Source organism: Aquila chrysaetos, chromosome Z (genome assembly GCF_900496995.4).
Source record: "Aquila chrysaetos chrysaetos chromosome Z, bAquChr1.4, whole genome shotgun sequence".
In the NCBI taxonomy this organism is placed as follows: Eukaryota; Metazoa; Chordata; class Aves; order Accipitriformes; family Accipitridae; genus Aquila; species Aquila chrysaetos.
The window spans coordinates 33,643,774-33,665,590 of record NC_044030.1 but is presented as its reverse complement, the minus strand read 5'-3'; the positions used below and the strand labels follow the sequence as shown (position 1 = coordinate 33,665,590).

At 40.7% G+C, this 21,817-nt stretch overlaps 1 long non-coding RNA gene across 1 annotated transcript in view; it reads right to left on the bottom strand.

Annotated features, from left to right (window-relative positions):
- Positions 1-10,259: 10,259 nt before the first annotated feature.
- The window catches only part of LOC115337281, a 60,751-nt gene continuing 49,193 nt past the window's right edge, over positions 10,260-21,817 (bottom strand). Inside the window, exons 2-3 of the long non-coding RNA XR_003922072.2 lie at positions 13,833-13,931; positions 10,260-10,734 (exon numbers count right to left, since the gene is read on the bottom strand). This is a non-coding gene — a long non-coding RNA (uncharacterized LOC115337281). The remainder of the gene's footprint in view (positions 10,735-13,832; positions 13,932-21,817) is intronic.

Here is a 21,817-nt window from a genome sequence, read left to right as displayed (position 1 = left end):
TAAATTGCCCATTCTTTCAAACAGCCTTAAATTCACAGCCAGTGAATTAATGCAGATGGAAAATGTTCGCAACTGACCCATACATTCTGATTCATATTTCTTCAGTCTACTTCTCAGTGCAGACCAAAAAAGATGAGCAGCTAAACCACTGAGCATCCCCAAAGGGACAGATTTGGAGCTTGTGAGTGACTGCTTGCAATCGCATCCCCTAATACCTCTTGCAAATGGACAAAATTCAATCAGCTTTCCCCTGCACACTTCTGCCTGTTCAGAGGCTGCTCCAGAACTTCCTTCAAGTGGTTAAGGATCTTCACCTAATTTCCAGAAAAAAACAAAAAACAAACAAAAAAAACCTCTACAGAGAGCATGTAACGATTTCTTCATATTACAGCTCTGTTCTTTACTAAAAATTTTCTCCCCCAGCTCTTCCCCCTCACCCTAGTATACTTATAATCCAACAGTCATGTTCCCTGTCATTTATCATCCTGTTAAGCCAAGCAGATTTAGCTTCTTAAGTTTCTGGTCTTAAAACAAACTGCATGTCCAGAGCAGTACACAGGTGTATATAGATGTGGTCTCACCACTACCTGGTTCTGCAACAGTAAACTGCTGGACATATATCTTCTCATGAGCCCTAAAGCACACCTGAGGGCTCTCTTTAGTCCTTGGTTAAGCTGCAGCAGTTTACTGAACTGGGAATTGCACTTTACAGGTTCCTGTGCCAAGACAAAGGAAGAAGGTAAACACGTTTCAGTGGCTGGGAAAATCAGACCCCTCTTGACCTTGCTTTTTCTGTCTGAGAATAAGGACGGTTCTGCTTGCCTAAATTCCCATATTTTTCCTCCTTTCATACGGAAATAGTGGAGTTCAGGCAGTTGAGAGAGGCATTTGGAGAAGGAACAATCAGAAGAGGGTTTCATGTTGCAGCAGCTTCCTGAGTGAGGGAAGACAGGCATGGGAAATAATAACTCTGCTCCAATGTCAGGGCTGAGGAGATTTCTATTTCCAATTTAAATGTAATTTTAAGAGCTCTTTGTAGCAGTGAGGGTTCACTTCAAGAACCCAGAGGCTTAGTACACAAACTGTGCAGTCCACAGAAAGGTTCCCATCAATTTCGGGATGGTGTGCCTTATGAATGTATGCTCTTATGCCACAATCAGGAATGAGGAAGCACTTTAAAAATGCTGGTGCTCTGCAATATTTATAGGGTCCTTCTTCCTGCATCATTCAGTTCTTACACTTGGCTATTCAGGCAATTCCAAGAATTGCTCATCTGCAGTTTGTGATGCTTGGTTTCCTTCACAGAGAGCAAAAGAGAAACTGGTAGAGAGATCTTAGAAACATGGGAAGAAGGGGAAATCTGTATTGCTGGGGTTTAACAGTCTTAGGTTGATTCACAACAAATAAAGAAACAGTTAATGGCTGAGTACTAAAATAACAGACTACCCACACATGCAACACACTATGACTTGACATACCATAATTCCTGTAGCCCTCAGAAGGTAAATATGTGCTCATCATACTTCCCCGCATAAAGTTTACAAATCGTCACTGTTGTTTTTCACAGTGATTAATTAGGTTGAATAATCAGATGGACTAAAAAGGAAAGGTTTTTTATTCTGGAAGGACAACCCATTGGCCAAAAAGAAGGAGAAGATTAAACACTGTGCAGGCTTTTCAACTTCGAATATCAACAAAGTTCTTCCAAATAAATTCAGCAGTAGAAAAGAAAGACAGGCAGTTCTGAGAAAATGCTCACTCAAAAAAGTGCTTGAAAGGAATCCAGTCTGGAGAGTGAAGAACTCTCCAAACCTAGAGGTGGTAAATTTTGACTCAAGTCATGTCCTAGTTTTGCCCAAATACAGTAGCATTCACTCAATTTCCATAAAATATCAAGTAGCTGAAACAACATTCACAGCACATGCCTCCGAACTACTTAAAGCACAGCAGGATTTCTGAGCTGTAAATCTAGTAGATATCTACTCTAAAAGTAGATATGGCATTCCTCCACTGTATCAATGCTCTGGGTAGTGCAGGACTGCAACCAGTAAACGTTAAGAAAATATGTACAAATAGGAAATGCCATATCTGGTTTTACTCTTGGCATTAGAGCTGCAAAATCCAGATATGTGGAAGCAGAGTGTGAGGCTGTGTTTCAGTGTCTTTGCAGCTGTATGAAAACCCTGGTTTTCTCAAAGAGCCACCCAAGGGGATAACTTACTTACTTTTTCTTCAAACATTTTTCTGTGTTTTTATTACTAAAGGGGAAGTGCTGCAGGACTTATTTAGGGAGTGATAGTGGATGACAGATTAAATATGAGCTCACAGTGAGAGACTGTAGCACAAAGAGGCAAATACCATACTGGGATGTGGAGCAGAATTACTTGCAAGACTACAGAGGTAATAATTCCTCCATACGCAGCCCTGATGAGGCCCCTCTTGGAAGGCTGTGATCAGTTTTGGGCAACTCAATATAAAGAGGATGGCAATAAAATAGAGCGAATACAATGAACAGTGATAAAGATATGTGGGTTGGAAGGTATGATGTATGGGTAAAAGGTAAGGGAACCTAACTTACTAAACATAGCTGAAAGATGGAGGAAAGGAAAGGGAGAGGGGAGGAAGGACATGACAATGCCAAAGTATTCCTAGGTGGGTGGGAAACTTGACTGCGTCTGTAGATATATTTCAGAGACAGTGAAGAAAAAATGGCATTTTTCATGGAAAATTTCAAAATAAGTGTTAAGAATTCCCTTGCTCCTCCTCATCTTATAGATGTATTTTGGTTGTGGGAGGGAGGAAAGTAATTCATTGAGGAAAAAAAAAAAAAAAAGGAACATTTTGGAAAGAAAATAGAAATTCTCTCAAGGAAAAAAAAAAAACAAAACAGACTACACACACACCCATGCCCCTCCTCCCCATACATGTTCTCGCACACATGCACATTTTCTACCCAAGAAAAAACATTAATGGAGCATTACTAGCCAGCTCTAATCAAAGGCTGATGTTGAAACTTCAGTCTGTTCTTAAAAAATTAGATTTTCCTATGTAAGTTTATCACATTCTGGCCCACTGTTCATGTAATCACTCTCCCCTCAGCAGAAAGATGTCCATCATCGCAAAAGGGCAGCACTGTGCTTGCAAAGGCTTCCTTCTGGATGAGTTGGATGATCTCCATCTGGACTGATGGTCAGAGAAGAGCAGCTGGCATTGCTCCGAAGTAAGAAGAGCTCTTAGATTTCAAACTGCTGAAGCCTAGACTTGCTTGGCTGTCTTTAAGCGCTCAGGTAAATATGATTAATAACAAGGTGGCTGAGCCAGGCTGGGGGTGGAGGTAGCAGCTAGAGCCAGAGTAGAGGAAGACTGTCAAAGTCAGCACTGTATAGTTCAGACAAAGCTGGGTTGGAGCTGGGGGAAGGGGCTGGGGGGGGGCAATAAAAATACTCTTTTGCGTTGTTCATTCCCACTCATAGCTTTGCATTAGCTCAGCTGCACACCTGTAATTAATACATGAAACTGTCTTCTGGAGACAGTATGTTTTACGAAGTTGTTTGCATAATCCTTCCACCAGCCCATCTGTTTCCTGGCAATTTGTGACTTTCCTTCAACTTTCTAATAACTTTCCTGGAAAAAAAAAAAAAAAAAAAAAAAAAAAAAGACACTGGAACAAAATGAACTGTTTAACCAATTTCTTTCTTTCTCCCTCCCTCCCTTACTTTTTCCAGGACAACTAACAGAGCCGAAGCCTCTCACTTTGACTCGACAATATCTTTCTTCTTCCAACTATTCTGCTTTTGACTGGCAGTGTGTCCTGCTTATAAATCTTCCACAAAAATTGGTGTTTGCTTTTCAAACCTTCAACTCCAAATACAAGTCAGCCTTTAAATTTATTAAACTGCATTTATTTTCACTGTATATTCTATAAGTTATCCTGGCCATCTTTCCAGTTCTTTTTCACCCTTTTTTGCTCATGAAAGCATATTTTTTGTTGTTGTTACGCAGGTCCTCATCTCTAAAATAAATAGTCTTCTCATTCACTTTCTTCCCTGCTTTCTTGCCTAACACTTACAGTAGAAGTTGGGTTCAAACCATTAGCATTTGGTTTGTTATTTTAAGGTGGGAAAGATGTCAAAAGAGACACTGTCATCTCTTTTAAATTAACTGCTTGGTACTGGTCAAGTCAATAGTATGCATTCACTGTACAGTAAGCTATGATTAACCAGGAGCCTGACATACATGAACTACGCAAGCATTGGGAACCCTGGAGCAAAATCCTACACTGTTACAGCATTCTGAGCCATGTGCCAATATCCCAGCATCAGCTGTCATCCACAATACCAGTGCCCTGACTTTCACAGGGGCTATTCAGCAGTTTAAGAATTGTAGGCACCTTACCACTGCTGAGAGAAATTGAGCAATGGTTTCACAGCAGGATGAGTCCGTGAGTGTTCCTTGTGAAATTACATACTTTTAACCTGAAAAAAATATATAATTTAGAGGTGAATGTGTTTTTCTGCAATAGTTAGTGTTGCTTTTATTTACCCTAAAGGAGTGAAGGTGAAAGAAAATGTTGCCACCCATAAGCACTGTGGAAGGGAACTACAGCAGATTCACTTGCAGGATGGAAGCACTGTAGGATACCTGTCATTTCCATGGGGATTCTCACATGTCTTTACAGTGTTGTCTGATGAAAAGGGGAGCTGCCAATGCGGAGTCAAAAGCAAACAGCCAAAAGAGAGATTTTGTCTGCATGCACATTGGATGAGAATCACTGAAAAACTTCCTTTGCACATACACAGAAAATTCACATCAATGCTCTTATCAATGTTGAGATGTTCTAGGCCTGTAAAAAGCTGTATCCTAGAGAGATTTGAGTCTCCATCTGGACTTGGAACCCAATTGGCATTTCTTCTACAGTGTGCTCAACCAAAACTTTTTATTCTCACTCAGACACCTATTTCTGATGTGTAGACATCCACCAAATTGCATCTGGTTTGGATCCACACTTGCTTACACTTGCTCCTAAATGAAGCCTTATTTGCATTAAAATTTGATCACTCACCCACTGCAATTCCACAAAGGCTGAATTTGGTTAAAAAAGAAAGCTAGAGAAAGGTACAAGTCTGATGTGAATTCAGCTGAGAATCTCCACCTTGGCTAATGTTGGATGCAACCCATATCAAAAGCTAGAATAAATAATTTAGATACTGTCAAGCAATGTATGCACTACCTGATCAAGGAGCATTTCCCCTTTTTAACCCCTAATGGTAACCAACTACTTACATTACTAAGAGAGCTTCTTCCCTTAGAAAACTTTCATGTTGATTTACTTTCAACAGAACAAATAATTAAACAATTAAACTCTGCAATACTGTCAACACTGAGTCTGAAAATGCAGAAGTCAGAACTTTTTTGAAGAGAATAGCTCCCATTCCCCCACTAGTGTGGATGCAATGCTTAAACTCTGAGATTTTACTAAATTTCTCAGTTCGGTTTGCAGATTTAGTTCAGGCACATACCAAACATGGAGGCTCAGAACTGTCATCACATGCTTGCCTGGAAGTCCAGCACTGGTTCTGAGACTGTGTACAGAAGTCTCACATACAGCCTAATACCAACATCCTTTCAGATATTACACACTTCCTTGCTATCTAGAACTATGACTTAGTTGAAAACATCCCAAGTCAGATGTTCTGAGAATCTCATTTATACCTAAAAATACTGTCATGGCTTCTTCCATGAGAGAAAAAAAACCTCTCCAGTAACCACAGTAAACACCTTGAGAGAAACATATGCAGTGGGCACAGAACATTTTGAAGTCACAGGTCCACTAGCATTCAGGTCAAGATCAAGGTTATTAGGCAGCGCTCCAGCCTGGGTAGCACTATGGAGGCTGGGTGCCTTGGGGGATATCTGCATAATGAGGTGCCCTGGCAGTGGAGGGGACGTGCACCTGCTACTTTGGGCCATGTGATGGTCATATGTGGAAGCAGCAGAATCAGAGCTACCTATTTCCCATCCTCCCCTAGAGCCGCAGGCAACACCCAAAATGTAGGCAAGGGATGGACAGTCTGCTTTAACCCACATGTGGGCAAGGATAATGGAAGATATCTTTTCTCCCTTCTCCTTAGGTATCCAACTGCAAGGAAATGGCCAGGCACAAGTCTGAGCCTGTGGATTTCAAGACGCATGGGAGCAGGAACTGGCAAGGGGTATAAGGGATCCCTAAAAAACTCCACAGGGGACATAACTGTTCCTGTACCAGGATGACAGCTGTCAACTGGGTGAAGCTTGGCACCACTTTGGATTTCATCTTCAGAAGATCCCAATCGACTGGCTGAGGGGAGCTAAGGAAGAAAAGGAAGTTTCAGCTGTAGCCACAATGAAGAAAATTCATTTGTCCCAGCAATACCTCCATAAAGACCACCACAACAAATGATGAACCAGGAAAAAAAACACAGTGTCCTGGAACTATTTATACCCTTTGATACAAAACAAGATCAGGTCAAATCTGCCTACTAACATATCCTGTATTAGCAGCCAGCAAATGGATGTGGATAAGGAACACTCTTCTTTCTCCCCTACCATGTAGCCCCTTGGGTAAGAGACAGAAATTCATGCAGTGAAACAGCAACAAAGTGGGGACTCAGCAAGAGTTACTGGCTGTGCTGTTCAAGCAGCTGTGCTGTGGGGGAGCACAATATTAGCGCTGCTGCTCTTTCCCCTTGAAACCCTGCACTGGCAGGACTGCCCAAAGAGGATGCAGCTTTTGCAGAAATCTCAGTTGTCCCTGGTTAAAAGCTGTTCCCTTTTTATGGCTACACGCATCCAAAACTCACTTCTTTCATGTCCACAGTCTAAAAGGAAGTAATTTTGCACATTTTACACAAATACACCATATTCTTTTCTCCTGCTTAAAAGGGCTGGGTGCTATTCACTTCCCCAAAAATTCATTAGTCAATGGACCTATAATCCAGCCTACACTGAATGAAACCAGACCACACCAACTAATTTCCAAGCTAGTAAGATGGAAACTACTTCAGACTCTGAATGACAGCCAAAGCTTCAACTTCTTTTCTGCAAGAGTTTCCAGACATCACTCAGACACCACACATCAAACTGAACTTGCCACCTTTGTTGAAAAGGGCTTCTTTCTACAAAAGCAGCAAAACAGACCTGTAGATTGAAGAAGGAGACACCAGATGTAACCCTCTGGAGGAACAATATTACTTGACCATCAGCCCAATCAGGCTTCCCTGAGAAATTATAATGTAAATTTCTTCATCAGTGAGATTCCAATTCCTTAATGAGAAAAGGCTCACCACTCCTTTTGCTGAAGTCACAAGTCACTGTCATTGACCTCAATGGCAAGAGGAAGATCACAGTAGCCTAAAAAATTACACAACTCAAAATCACCTCCCTTCCCGTCTGAAAGGTAGTTTGAGGATCCTAAAAAAAACCTTTCCTTAGAAACAGGACATCCCTTACCTACCTAATTTAGAACTTCCTCAATCTTGGAACTTCTTGCAGCACAAGAAATTAGTGGCAAGATGTCAGACTAGATAGACTATCTATCTCTGGCTTAGTGCCAATTGGTTCCCACATGCTGCTAAACCCTCAGCTATATCTACGTACCCTCTACAGTTAACTTTGTTTAGAATTTTTAGATTTGTCTACCATTTCCAGCTTTGAATAGAGTGTGATGTGGACAGGTGGAATTGGTGTGTTCACACTGATAATTAATACATATTTATATCTCAGGTGTATGATCATAGGCATATTTTAGCTGTGGACAACATGTCCAAGGTCATTCAGAGACTCTGTGGAAAAGCAAGAAAGACAATTCAGGTACTCTGCTCTCTAATGCAATGACCTAAACCCAAGACCACTCATATTCCCTCTATAGATCCTGATAAAACATTGTGTTATTTGTAATGCATATAAGTACTTTATTTTATTTGGGGAGGTCTTCATTGCCCATAGTTTTTCTGTATGTTATTATTCAAGCTCCAGGTTGCGTTTATTTATTTATTTATTTATTTGGGGGTGCATTAGCACAGTTTTGAAGGAAATATGTAGGTGGAGAACATAATGCTTCCAACTGAACTGCACTAGCAAGCACACACTACAGTAGTTTAGAGATTAAAAATAGGATCATTTGGATGCGTGGATTTGAATGTGATTTATGGATCACTTCCAGAGACATTATTGTTGCTTATCATTCAGATGACTGTGAAAGTGAAGACTATGTGGGAAATCATGCAAGAGATACATTGCCTATAGAATGGGGAAAAACATTAAATCTTAAAGTGGCTGATGCAGCAATTAATATTGCAACCTTCACTGACTTCAATACATGGAAGAAAAGGGTGAGATTGCCTAGATGTCTGCTTCCCATAAATAACTGATCTCAAGACTTAAAGGGAGAGACAGGCTTAAACACACATTACATACTAAAGCCCCTTTCGCATTTGCCTTGGAGGAAATGCTTAAAATAATAGTCACTGGCAAGTCAGAAATTTATATACAGGTATGATACTCAGGACTCTTGGGCTGCACCAGCTGCACCTACAGGTCTAACAGAGTGCAAAATATCAGGGCAACCACATCTTCGGCAGGGATGGATGGGAGGCGAGGAGACGTGCTGTATGTTGTTCTGCTGCTGTGTGAGTAAGGACACTTGGTGTCTAAAGATCTTGACTAGAGCAGTAATTACAGGGGACCACAACTTTCCACAGCTGAAATTCAGACGCAACTATTTAGACACCTACATGACATTTTTTTAGTGGATTTTTTTCTTTTGTTGGCTTGGTCCAGAGGAGACTATAAGTGCCAAATAGAAGCATTGACACAGCACTCAAATATCTGAGTCTCCTAAGTTTGCTTTAAACAGCAGGCTAACTCCACTTATTTCAGCAAAGCTCATCTTCATTTACAGTGGCATCAGTGAGGCAAGGATCACGCTGCTCATGCTTTATGTCCATCACTGTGAGGACAAAAAAAAACCCCCATATAACTGACCAAGCTGCCAGAAACGAGTCCTTGGTTTTGGCATACCCTTTCTGACAGAAAATAATGAAAGATGCAGTAAAGCACATTTATTCCTCAAAACAGCTGATGTGCGGACACACTCAACTCCATACAGAGACAAGTAAATTTAAATACACATGCACAGAATTGTTGGAACAACATCTCAGAGGCATTTGGCCATCACCTCAGTATCCTTCCCTTACCTCCATAATGGATGCTGGTTTGCTGAGAAAATTATGGCTCCTTAGCCAACAGTCATAGTTACTTTTCCAAGCTTTTTTTTTTTTTTTTCACATATGAATTCATAAGGTTCAAATGAGACTTTTTTTTTATTTCACACTTTTGTTAAGTTATTTGTGAGTTGGTTAATAAAAGTGGTTACCAATATTCTTTGATAACTGGAGTAAAAATTTAAACTCTTCAGTGTGCAAAGAAAAATTGTTCATGTTCCTCAAGAAATTTTCTTTACATTTTGAGAAATGTCCCAATGACTGCAAAGTTAATAAGTCATGATTGCATTTCCAAAACTGAAAAAGTGAAGACCCCTGAGAGAAGGAAAGAGACTTTGCTCAAAAACATCAGCTATAGCTGCCTCAAAACCAGCTGTGAAGGTCAGAAATTATTTATGGAATGCATGTTTGCAAGCTTCTAATTAAAGGGGCTGGAGACCAGTGTGCTAAGAGGGTAATCTAACACTGAAATATAATAATAAGCCTAATTCAGCCTCACTGTAGAATTCCACTGGTGTGACTTATTTGGGAGAATAGAATATGCACAATGGGAGTGCCAAGGTGAACCGTATTATAACCAGAATTACGGTCATACTATCAGTAGTGTGCATATCAGTATTGGACACAGTAAAATACACATCAGGATATAAATATGCCAAATTTTTCTCTAACTACCTTACTCGCTGCCAACAGTGCAACCCTGATGTGGCCCAAATGTTGTCTTCTGAGCTGCTTCTTCCAGCAAGATCTGGCTCAGCAACACATTAGCAGTGTGGCGAACTTGGTATTTGGTGCATTTGGCAGCTTTGGATAGAAGAGGACATTGCATCTTCCTGAGCTGTGGAGAGAGAAGCTCAGGGTAGCTACCCACTTGCACAGAGAAGGGGAGCAATGCGGTCCCTGCTGCTCAGCCAGCAAGAGAATGAAAAGCAAGCGGCACACTCCAGGCCCCCTTTATTTTTAGCTGTATCCGGAGCACACCAGTTCTGCTGGCTGCATTTAAAGAGGCTAATGGCTGGTCCCTGATCTTCTGGGTGCATTTTCTTCAGCTCTGATGCCAACCAAAACAAAAAATGTATCCCTCTCAACAGAGTGCCTAAGAGTTTTATTTGAATGAGGGCTGAAAGTCTTGGCCAACAGGTGGCAAAGGGCTGTACATCCAGCACAGAGGACACAAGACCATCAGCAAGACTTTCCCCCTGCCTAAAAAAAAAAAAAAAAAAAAAAATACAGTACAGAAAGTCCTAGTTAGTTCAATTAATTATCCACTGGCCATTTACTTAAGGGACCTCATTACAAATATATCCTCATCACAATGACAGGAAATCTATCTGAAAAGTCTGCAAAAAGGCTATTAATGAAGAGAGTTTCTAATGCCTATAAGCTGAAATACCTTTTCACTCCTTTCGCCAGTAGTTCCTGTGGGTCATTTCTGGGGTCAGCAGTGGTGTGCAGAGTAAAGACTCTGCCAGTGCTGGAGAAGAAAAAAAAAAGAAGAAAAAAAGTACCTCAGTATTGTCAATCTTTTATCCTTGAATGGTACACTAGAGGCTGACATTTAATACCCTAAGGATATAGATGTTTGAAAGCTGGTTATTGTAACAAAGGAAACCATCCAAACTCTGCAAGACCAAATGGATCAGATAAAGCTGACACTGAGATAAATCTGTTTTACATCCATTCTTGCAAAAGTTTTGCTAATCTATGTAGTTATAGCTTTCCTGGAGCAAAAGGAGAGGGAAGAAAAAAAGAACCCTACATTGCAGCAAGTCAACGTCTTGCCCCTATTTGTAGTCTCCAAAGTGTAACATGATGGTCAGAGGACATTCTTGTTCTGGATCTTAGGTGAACTCTATTAAATAGAGAAAGATAAAGAAAAAAATTGAGAAAGAACACAGAGAGTGAGAGAGGGCATGAGGACAAACATGCGTGCTCTTTCTGGTTGAACTTCCATGCTAACATAGATTCTGTTTGTTTGTTTGTTTAACACACAAATTCAGATCCTTCATAGACATAGACTCATCTTCCAACCAGTCAGAAACTTTAACACCTACTCTTCATTATCCAGTATTTATACCACCAGATTGGACTTTCATATGGAAGCCTGGAGCAATGCTGGTACAGATGGCAAGATGACTCTCATGAGATTGATGACTCTGAAGAAATATACAGTATTAAGTCAGAAGGTGCAAATGTTAACATTCCAGCGTAGAAGAGAAATATTCCTTGCATACACTTCCCAGGTTTGTTTTCTCATGCATTACAAAGAGAAAGAAAAAGCCCTCAACACACCTCGTAGCTGGCAAACGAATGATAAATTTACTTTAGTTTCTTTTGTATGTCAACTGTTCATGCCTCAGGTACTTAACCTTTACTTTAAAAACATGGTTCAGATCCTAGCCTTGAAGGTGGGTGGGAAGGGGGGGGATGGTATTCCTGTAAATGTTTCATTTAACAAAGGCAGTACTATAAGAAGGTTCAGTGGTGAGACTCTGAATGGTATTTATTGTTTCAGATTTCAGGGCTTCCATACATCTGCTGCCTGTCAAAGGCAGATACCACATTCATAAAACAAGTGCCCTGTCTGAAAAAAAGAGAAAAAAAATGACTCTCTTCTCTGTGGCTCAGCCTCTAGGATTATGCGAGATGGGAAGCTGCAGGAAGTGAAAATTCTAATTTGCTGTAAAGATGATCAACAAGAAAATATTTTATTATAAGGGGGAAGGGAAACTACTTTCTCTTTTACATTTGGGGGCCCTGATTCAGCAAAGCACTTAAAGAACTATACTGTTCAGAAAAGCTCTTAAACATGTTCTTATGCCTCTCCATACTCAGCAAAGTGCCTAAGAACTTAGTTAGCTGAAGTAGAGCCCTAAAGAAGAACCATTTATATTTGCACTAACTCAGCAGCTCATTTTACCAGGCCCATTACATGATTTCTGACTTTATTAGGTCTGGAATGTATATTTCACCCATGGTGAGAAACATGCTCATTCATTTCTTATGATATCATAGTCTTCTCCATGGTAATCTGGTGCTATGTGAGGAAAAACAATAGAAGAGAAAACTTTTCATGCTGAGATGAAGACGGATAAGGAATTATGTTCACCCGGGTGGGAGAATATATAAGAGGAACAAAACCACAGAGCCCCTGATTCTGAGGATCTGATTTATTTAGTATCTGGCATTGGCCATAAAGTGTGGGCAATGAAAAGAGGAGCTGACCTCAATGCCTCCTTAGCAGCAATCAGAAATTCATTTCAGTGTGGGAGCATTTAATTAGCTTCAGTGAGTTTACAAGACCTTTAGTCATTTTAAGATACTCCAGGCAACTACCCTACGCATAAGATTACCCTGAATCTGGAATGCCAGCCACTTAGGAAGAATGTCTGGAGAGTTTTAATTGAAGGGGACTCCTTTGTTTTTATATCCATTTGATGTGCCATTACCGTTTCCTTCACCACAAATTTACAACAAGGGACTCAACTAGTCCAAACAATTGTTTTAATCAGTAAATTACAGAAAATCTTCAAGAAAGTTTAAGGTTGTTCTGTGTCTAGGAAAATTCAAATAGCACCATTAAATTTTTAGAGCTAATCTAATCATTATACAGTGCAGTCATTACACTGGTGCATTGTACACCACACCACTTCAGACATTTGGGAAGAGAGTCATCATCTTCCCCGTTTTTCCAGAGGACCTGAAATACATTTGCTGCATGCATTTATTGCATGCATACAATAAATATATATGGAGTGGGATTAACTAACAGGAGGCAATTACTAATTTTATTATGGCTTCATGAGGTCTGTATATCAAGCTCCTCTCCTTGGCAAGGATGAGGAATTGCTAAATACAGTTAATTTCTGGGTTGATCTTATTTATATACTGGACACTAATCCCTTTCATATATCTCATGTGCTTCTTTCTTCTCAGAGATACTGTCCCTCAGTGACCTCCTTCTAGCATTTCATTAAATGCCTTCAGCCTCAGTAAATTACAGCACTTTAAAAACATTGAGTTTAGCATATAAAAAGAGTTTCTGTACACTGCCATGGGATAAGGTGCAGCGAAAATCCCATACAAGCTGAACTGTACTTCCTAATCAAATGGGTGTAACAGATGGCTGCTAGAGCAAGCCATCACAATGGAAATATCTGCAGTTCTCATGGTAACGGAATCTGCCAGGTCTGAGGGATTTGCTGTTTTCCAGGACATCTGAGCTGCAATCTCTTTCGAGCTGTCTAGCAGTCTCAGTCTCGCTCTCTCTCACTCTCTCAGCATGATGGAGATAGAGTTGAAAGGTGGAGCCTGATTTTGCATTCCAGCTGTGATTAAAGACATGCACACACAAACGCACACGCGCGCGCGCACACACACACACACACAGAGAATCAATAGGACTGCATATTCATTATGCTATCTAGAACCTCATTAACTACTCAGGCAGAACAGCAAGGAAATTTTAATATGCCTCCTTCTTTAGGGAGGAAAAGAGAGAAGTGTAATGGGGGAGAAGTAGGAGAGAGGAAGATAGAATGTATATGGGGAATTAAGATGCATGAGACGTACCTTTTAATAAAGATATGGAGCAATGTTAAATCTAGCAGTTGTTTCCATTTCATGGCAGTATGTCAAGATGACTTAACATAGCAGGGTGAAACATCTGGCCTGGAAGAAAAAAAAAAAATCATGATGTCAAATTTCCAAAACATTATATAGAATGTATGGAAGAAGGAGGAGGAGAAGAAAAAATAGAGCAACTATGTACCTTAATACTAAGTGAAAGCATGTGACGGACCTCCTGGTACCATGTAATTAGAAAGGTGATCCTTCTCATAAGGTGTAGGATAGCATAAAGACAACGAGCTTTAATTATAAATCTAAAGGACTGGGTTTAAACCCATAAGGCGCTCTTAAAAGGTTCTTACATTTCTGCATGCAATTCAGAATCATCAGCAGGAAGAAAATAATCGTTCATGAGACTTTAATAAAAGTCTTTTCCTTCAAATCCCTATCAATTTAAAGAAATAAGAAGAAGCATACTGCCTTCTTTGCTAGACTACCTGCTAGAAAGCACACAGAGGGTTGATTCACAGCTGCCTATTCTCTTGGGTATTTGAGACTGAGATCAGACAACATGTAAGAATTCAGCCGTGGTTCAAAATGGAAACAAAGAGGACCATTCTTAACCAATGTGAAACGAAAAACTACAGGCTGTAGACCGTAGCCCTTAGCATGCTGATCCACCACATTGTCCTTGAGGGCACTACACTTAAATACATATGACAGCCAAAGAGATGGGAAAAATGCTTTCCAGAATAAAATGACTGGATCTCCTTTTTTCATGATGTAGAATAAGCCACGCAATGCAAGCTCCTAAAGTACCCACTCGAGAACTGGATATTGTAAGATGGTATTGTCTACCTATCATGCAGCACTGAAGAACATTTTATGTGACCTTTTCTGAAGCGTGAACTGCTTTTACCACAACTCTATTCCACTGTAGTAATGATTTCTGGATGAGAAATTTAATTCTTAAGTTGGGTTGGTTAGTTTCAAATAGATATATAGAGCTCACTTACAACAGTATCGTATTACACCTTCAGGGAACTCCAAACACATTAACCAGTTAGAAATAACTCCTGTTGCCAAGCAAAGATGTCTGCAACAACAACAGCATAATAGTGGTAATTGTTTGCATTTATACTGAGCCTTCAGCACCAAAAAACTCAACAATATGAGGGATATAGTCAGTCACCTCTGCTCACAGTAAGCTATGACTTGATTCATAAGCAGCTCCTCGAAGTTCAATAGGGCTTCTCACATTGCAAGGTGCAGGGCTACTTAGCATGAGTTAGCAGTGCTCAAATCCTTGTCTACTTTCTGCCACCCTTGTGCAAACTAAATAGCACACTTACTCCTTCACCTAACTATGAGAGGCAGCTATCCCTGGAGTGAACTTGAACTGATTTTCAAAAGAATGTCACATTCAACTGAATCAGTAGAAGATTTCAGATCCTTTCTTAAAATACAGCAGCCATTCACAACAGGAAAAATGGTGCACAGTTTTACCTTTTAACAGAGAAAAAGCAGTTCTGGGTGGGAGTGAGGGAATAATAGAAGAACATGAAGAGGTAGTTCTGTTCATCATCCCATTATTTGGGGCACTACATGTCTGTATTTCCCCATAAAGTCAACTGAGATTGTCAATGCTATGGGCACACATACCATTTTTTTTATGTTGTACTCAGCACTATGAGGACAAGCATTCTGTAAATACAGCCCCCAACACGGTTGGTCAAAAATTATTGTTTACTCAACTTGGAATATATCCAGGGTTAACACTGTGATTCTTGTAGCAATCATGCCAGCCTCAGCAATGACACAAGAAGTCAAGAACCTCTTTTATACATTCTTACTTGATAAAGCAACCCTTCAGGTAACTGACCATTCAACATTGCACTGCACTGCTAATATTTATTAAGAGATCAGAGTGCCCCTTGCTGAACAGCTTATTAAAAGGTTTGACTCAGACTAGATCCATGTGAAAGATGAAACAACTGCTGTGCAGTGTGATCAATGACACTCCAAGCCATGGAGCTTCACACATTGAATTTACCCATGGGGTCTATTAGCTGTTCCTCAAACAGTTAATGTTAGCACACACAGAACACAAGTCTATCTTCAAAGAGCTCTCTTTTCTAGACACCATTCCCTCCTATTCAGAACCAGTGTGTTGATAAGTCACCTTTTGCCCCTGTCTGCCAACATCTCCTGCCCAGTGTTCCCAGATGGTGCACTTATTTGTGTCCCCTAGCAGGCATCCCATGCCCGCTCACCCTGCTTTGAAGTCCAAGTCCCTAAGTGCTGTTACTCTACCAGATCCCCAGATCTACTAATTTCTGCTGTGCTTCTCACATATGACATTCCTTGGAGGTGAGGACATCCTTGACTGTCTAAAAGGCTTTCATTTCTCCAGTCAGAGCTCAAGCATCTGACCTTCAACATTAGCAAGCTTTCCCAGAGTTCCCACACATCTGGTAGGCCTTAACAGGTTCTCCTGCATCCAGTCTTAATCATGACTTCCTAAAACCCTGTCCAGTTTGAGCCCTGAGACACCTTTTTGGTTGGGCCAATTCCATTATGTATTTCTGATGCAGGAGACCTAGCGAGTCCAGCTGACCTCATGGTTTCCAGCAAATCTTAAGCAGTCCTCAGCCAGACTCTGTGGTGGTCCTTGTTCATCCCCAAGGTAGATCAGAGGATTGTCTTTCAATTTTAGGGTGTTTATGATGGTACATCTCAACAGCTGAAGCTCTGAGAAGTCCTGCATTGGGTACACAGTTTCTTTCAGTCCAAGATTGCTCTTGGTCCCCAGCTGACTCAAGCCCAGACAGAAAAATCATCAGAACTTAAAATTAGTGGGGTGGTGCAAGCTGGTGTTATAAAACTCTGAAATAGACCCTCTTGCTATTTCAGTTCTAATTGTGCTCTTTGCTGCCTGGTTAGCAGGCACTTTTCAATCAATTGCTGCGTTTGTGCTGACAACACTGGATTGCAAGAGTTGCTCTTGTCATTTCTGTGACCTCCATCTCCCATTCTTCTTGCTTTCTGGACAGGAGCTAAGGGACCTTATTTCTAACACTCACAGCTACGAAGCAGGGAAGGAATCTTCCCATACCCAACAGCCTCAGATTCCCAGCTGCTACAAAGAGCATACTGCTAACCTGCCACTGCACATGAGTTGAGGGTCTGACCTATAATGTTTACATGCCAATGGATTCCCAGGATTTGGCATTTTAATGATAACAAAAAAATACCTAAAAGTCCCCTTTCACCCAAAGTTGGTCCTTCCTGGCAATTTCCCACAGAGACCCCAGACCCCAAATTCCTCAGCCCAGTGAGCCTTTCCCATCCCCTGCAGGGACTTAACACACTTCACATACCACAGTGAATCTGCTCCAGTCAATCAACTCCTGCAGCTCCCTGCAGGCTTCCAACACCTGCTGACAGGAGGGGACAACAGAAGAGCCCTGCCCCACCCCTTCACACATAGTAGTGCCTTATTCTTAAAAAACAGAGCTCAGACCATGATGCTCCATTACAGGATGCTCCTATAAATACACTGCAATTTCAGAGGGAGGAAGCAAGCATGCTCTAGTAAATATTTTAGTAATGAAGTGGCATGGGGTTCTTAATGCTTGTCATTTTTCAATATAAGAAGTGATCCATCAGAAGGTGCTTTATACTCAAGGGAGTGAATGTGCATTCTAACAATAACAGGACAGCCAGCGGCCAACACCTTATCAGTATTAGCTTCCCTTGAAAACATGTTTGGTTCTTCCTCCACTCTACCACCTAATGTTCAGGAAGCACTTGATTTAATAAGAAGGTTCATAATGTCAAGTTACAGGCACCATGAGAGGGAAGCCTAGTAAAGTATAATTGGCAAATCAACAAATTATAAAAAAAAAAAATCTTGGCTATCTCCAAGACAAATTTTTTTTTTTAAAGAGCTTTTCTCTGTGTGTTAAGCTCTGTGGTGGTGGAGGACTGCTTGGGAAGATTGGGGAGGGGAAAAGCAGCAGAGCATGGTGGTCTGGAAACCAGTGTGCAAGCAAGGAGTCAAGGGATGCAAGCCCTAGAGATGGCTCTGCTGCCACTAACCTACTTGTTTTGGGGGGATAATAGTGACTGCTGACCGTAGAAATGCTGTCAAGACTAACTAGGACTGCCTAAAACAGGGACAAAGAGCAGGATCGTATTTTACAGCATGCCTGAAGCCCAGACAGAAGAGCTCCATGGCAACATGCAGGGATCTGTTATTCTTCCATTTGTTCTCAAGTGCAGCTCCTGGCATTGATGTGATCTCTACACCATGAGGCAGGAAGGATCTTTGCTCCTCTTTCTCTGCAAGCTGCCAAGTTGCAGCTTTTTCTTCAGCCTTATCTGTCCTCACGGGTGGGGCTGAAAGGGTTACACAGCTTTGCAAAACTGTTCTGGGATGCCTTGTGAGATAATGGGAACTCCAGAGGATGGTTTCTGCAGGACTTTGAAAACTTTCTTTTCTGTGGAAAGTGATGAACAGCCCCAGCCCTGCAATGTGCAAAGACTTGCCCAGAAGTTTGACTTTATGCATGTGATGATTTCTAGAAATCAGACATTTCACAAGCATGTGCACCTGTGACACACACACATACACAAAAAAGAAAAAGAAAAAGAAAAGAAAAAGAAAAAGAAGAAAAAGAAAAGGAAAAAGTCCTGGTCCCACTCCACACAACTTCTCTTCCACCAGTTTGAAAACTGTTTGCAATGAAGGGAACAAAGATCATACCGTATTTTCTTTAGATAATGGAAGAGAAGAACAAGAATGAGGACTGTGGCAAGTGCAATATTTCATTCTTTCTCTCACATACTCAGCAGACTTTGTAATCAGGCTTCCTCAGTTGAAGACACTCTTCCTGCAAGTATGGAAATGGGCAGTGTCTGTTTCTTGGATTTGTGAAATGTCATCTTATCGAAACTGTTATAAAAGAGACAGGACAGACTGTCACCTGACTGTAGAATGGGAGATGTGTTCTGTTGCTTTCCTGCAGAGGTGACCTTGGACCTCTCTTTCACTTCCAAAGCTTTATCTGTCTTGATCATTTAGATGCTTAGTTCGTAGGAGGAACAGAGAAGAATTTTTTACTGTATGTAAAGCATACAGCACAATGACTCTATGTCAGGTGAGGTAATGTGTCTGTACAAATACTTTCTTTTTTTTACATGAAGCTTAAAACATCTGCAAAGACATCAAAAGAGGAATGAGCATGCTGCATAGTAACACAATGCAGCTGACAACTAGCTGATCTAAGATTACTTGAAGTTCTCTTGCAAGCTGTTCCTCCCATCGCTCATCCATAATGTCATTTGGTCAAATTCTAAACAAATGTGGCACAATGCAAAACAAACAGCTGTGGTTCAAAGGAAGCATGCAAGGCACAGGCCCTCGAAGCAATGCCCAGAGGATAGGCAGAAAAGGGCCACTTCTAGCAGGAAGTGTGAAGAACTCACAGGATTACAAGAACTGCACTTTTGCCTTTCAAATCTAAGGAACAATAAAGAGCAAGAGAGCACACCGAAAGACATATCCTTTTTTCTTTTTTTTTTCTTTGCATATCCTTTGCAATAAATAAACCTTCCTATTTCAATATCTGGCAAGGTGACAGAGTCTAAAAAGGAGCGGGAGAGATAATTGATATATACAGGAGAAGAAAGTGCAGTTAAAACCAGGCAAAGACTACTCCATAAATAAGAGGTTCATACTGAGAAAGATTATTACCCAGACCTCTAGGCTGACACCTGAAATCAAATCACCCTTAATGGATAATGTGAACATTATTAGGGAAAAAAAAAAGTCATTGTAGATCTTAGGCTCTGGATTATGGAAGAAACAAGATTTGCTTCTGACCTCACTTTTTGTCAGTTTAAAACAATAAAGAGATCATGGTTTACTCTTGGTAAGCTTAACTTGACATAACAGCAATTTTTTTTTCCATGTACTTAAATGTTCTTCTGCTCTTAACTGGAAGAGGATGCTGGATTGTTTAGAAACAAGCTTCCTCCAGGTCTTAGTCCTGTTGTGCCTAGCTATTTTCCAGAGGTCTTAATATACATTCACCCTACACAGAAACAACAAAAGGAAAACATTTTTCACCTGAACAAGAGGCTCTGAAGGAACAAAACTGTCTGAAATAAAAGCTGAGAATCCAAGCTTCAGAACAGTTTGCACTTCTGGTCCAATTCATCAGGCATGCGTAAGCATTTACATTTCCCATCTGAATAACAGTCCACATTGTTGTAACTCACAGGAGGGTTTTTGGCTTCTGCCAGTCTAAATAGAATGATTCGAAACTGAATCATTTCCTGCAATTTAATTTCATAGCTGAATGCAAACTATAGCAAGATAAGGTCACAAACACATGGAACTACCTCCAGAAAGCCATCTAACCCTCTGGGCTGCTTTAGGTGGAACCCCTAACTGACTACAGTAGGTTTTGTTATTATTATGGCATGGAAATATTCCTGCAAGAGATGGTCAATGACCAGTAGCAGCTGAGACAGTGCAGTAATCACATGGCAACTGGGTTTTCCACCTATTGCCAGAGAAGAAAGGGATGCTTCCCAAGCTCTATCTATCTCAGCTCTTTTTAACTGAAGATCAATATCGCAGAGACAGAGACAGAGGGAGAGAGACAAACAACCAGTGAATGGAAAAGCAACTGCAGCCTGCCACATTCGCAGCAAAGGGAGATAAAAGCTTGCCGCAACCTGAAATCTAATATGCCAAGTCACCTGGAATGAGTGTCTCCTGAAAAGGGCAAGCCTGCTCAACATCCTCAGCCCACCCCCCTTCCAGAACTGAAGCACCAGTATCTGGAAAGCTTTAGCCTTATTAGACTTGTTAAAAGCTAACTGGCATTTACAGCTCACGTCAAGATGAGGTGTCAGCAGCAGCAAGAACCCTGTAAAATATGCGTATAACCAATGTGCTACAGAACAGTCTCCATCCTCCAGAAGACATACACTGTCTTTTTAGGAGTAGATAAAGGATGTGTTGCCTTACCCATTACATGAGCCAAAAAAGCAGTTTTGGGGTGCTGAAGAGTCTTCTGAGAAAGCAACCAGTAAAAGCACCTCAGCAGTAGTAAGCTCTGTAAGAAGGCTGTACATTCAGTCCAATGTAATGTGCCTTTAAAAAGTACCATGTCTACACTACTGTATTGCTTACTTTCTGAAGCTAAGCCAGAGGGATGTACATAGTAAGATCTTTGTCTCATTTCAGGGAGGATACAGGATAAAGATTCTGTGCCAGTAATCTTCCCTGGATTAATGGTTTCTCTTTTATCTGCTGTATTTCTGCTCAGATGTCTTTGCTCTGAATGAGTCAGTGGAATGCAAATGATGGGTACAGTCAGTCTGAAAATATTTAAATCTAGCTTTGCACTGCACTGCAGGTTTGTGGAAAAAAATACACATATATAAATATACATGGTGAAGAAAGGGCAGATGAAAATTACAGATATATCAATAATGCAAAAAAACCCATGGTGGGTCAAATTGACAAGAAATTAATTTTTCTGTTTCTTCTTTTCTTTTTTTTTTTTTTTCTCCTTTTTTTTTTCAGAAAGATCAGCATTTAGATGCTTGCTATGAATGGGTGAGGAAAATCTGCAACACTCCTTTTCTAAGCCTCAGACACTAGACAAAAATGCATCTGTGGCAATAGGAACCTGATTTTATTTAGGCTGCTAAATGCCCAATCTTCATTATCCCAACAAGTGTATTCCTAAAGATAGCACTCTTAATCCTGACAAAGGAGAAGCCAGACAGTCTAGGCATGATTTCTTTGGATTTTTCTCCCTTTCCTTTTTCTATGATATATTTCAATTTTTTTGTTCTGTTGCAATATGGTTCCTCTCCTTTTCTTCTTAGGGCGTAGGGTTTCCTCTAACAACTGGTTGCACTCAGCAAGCAACTAGGTGAGGGGGGATTTAGAACTGCAGCTCTGA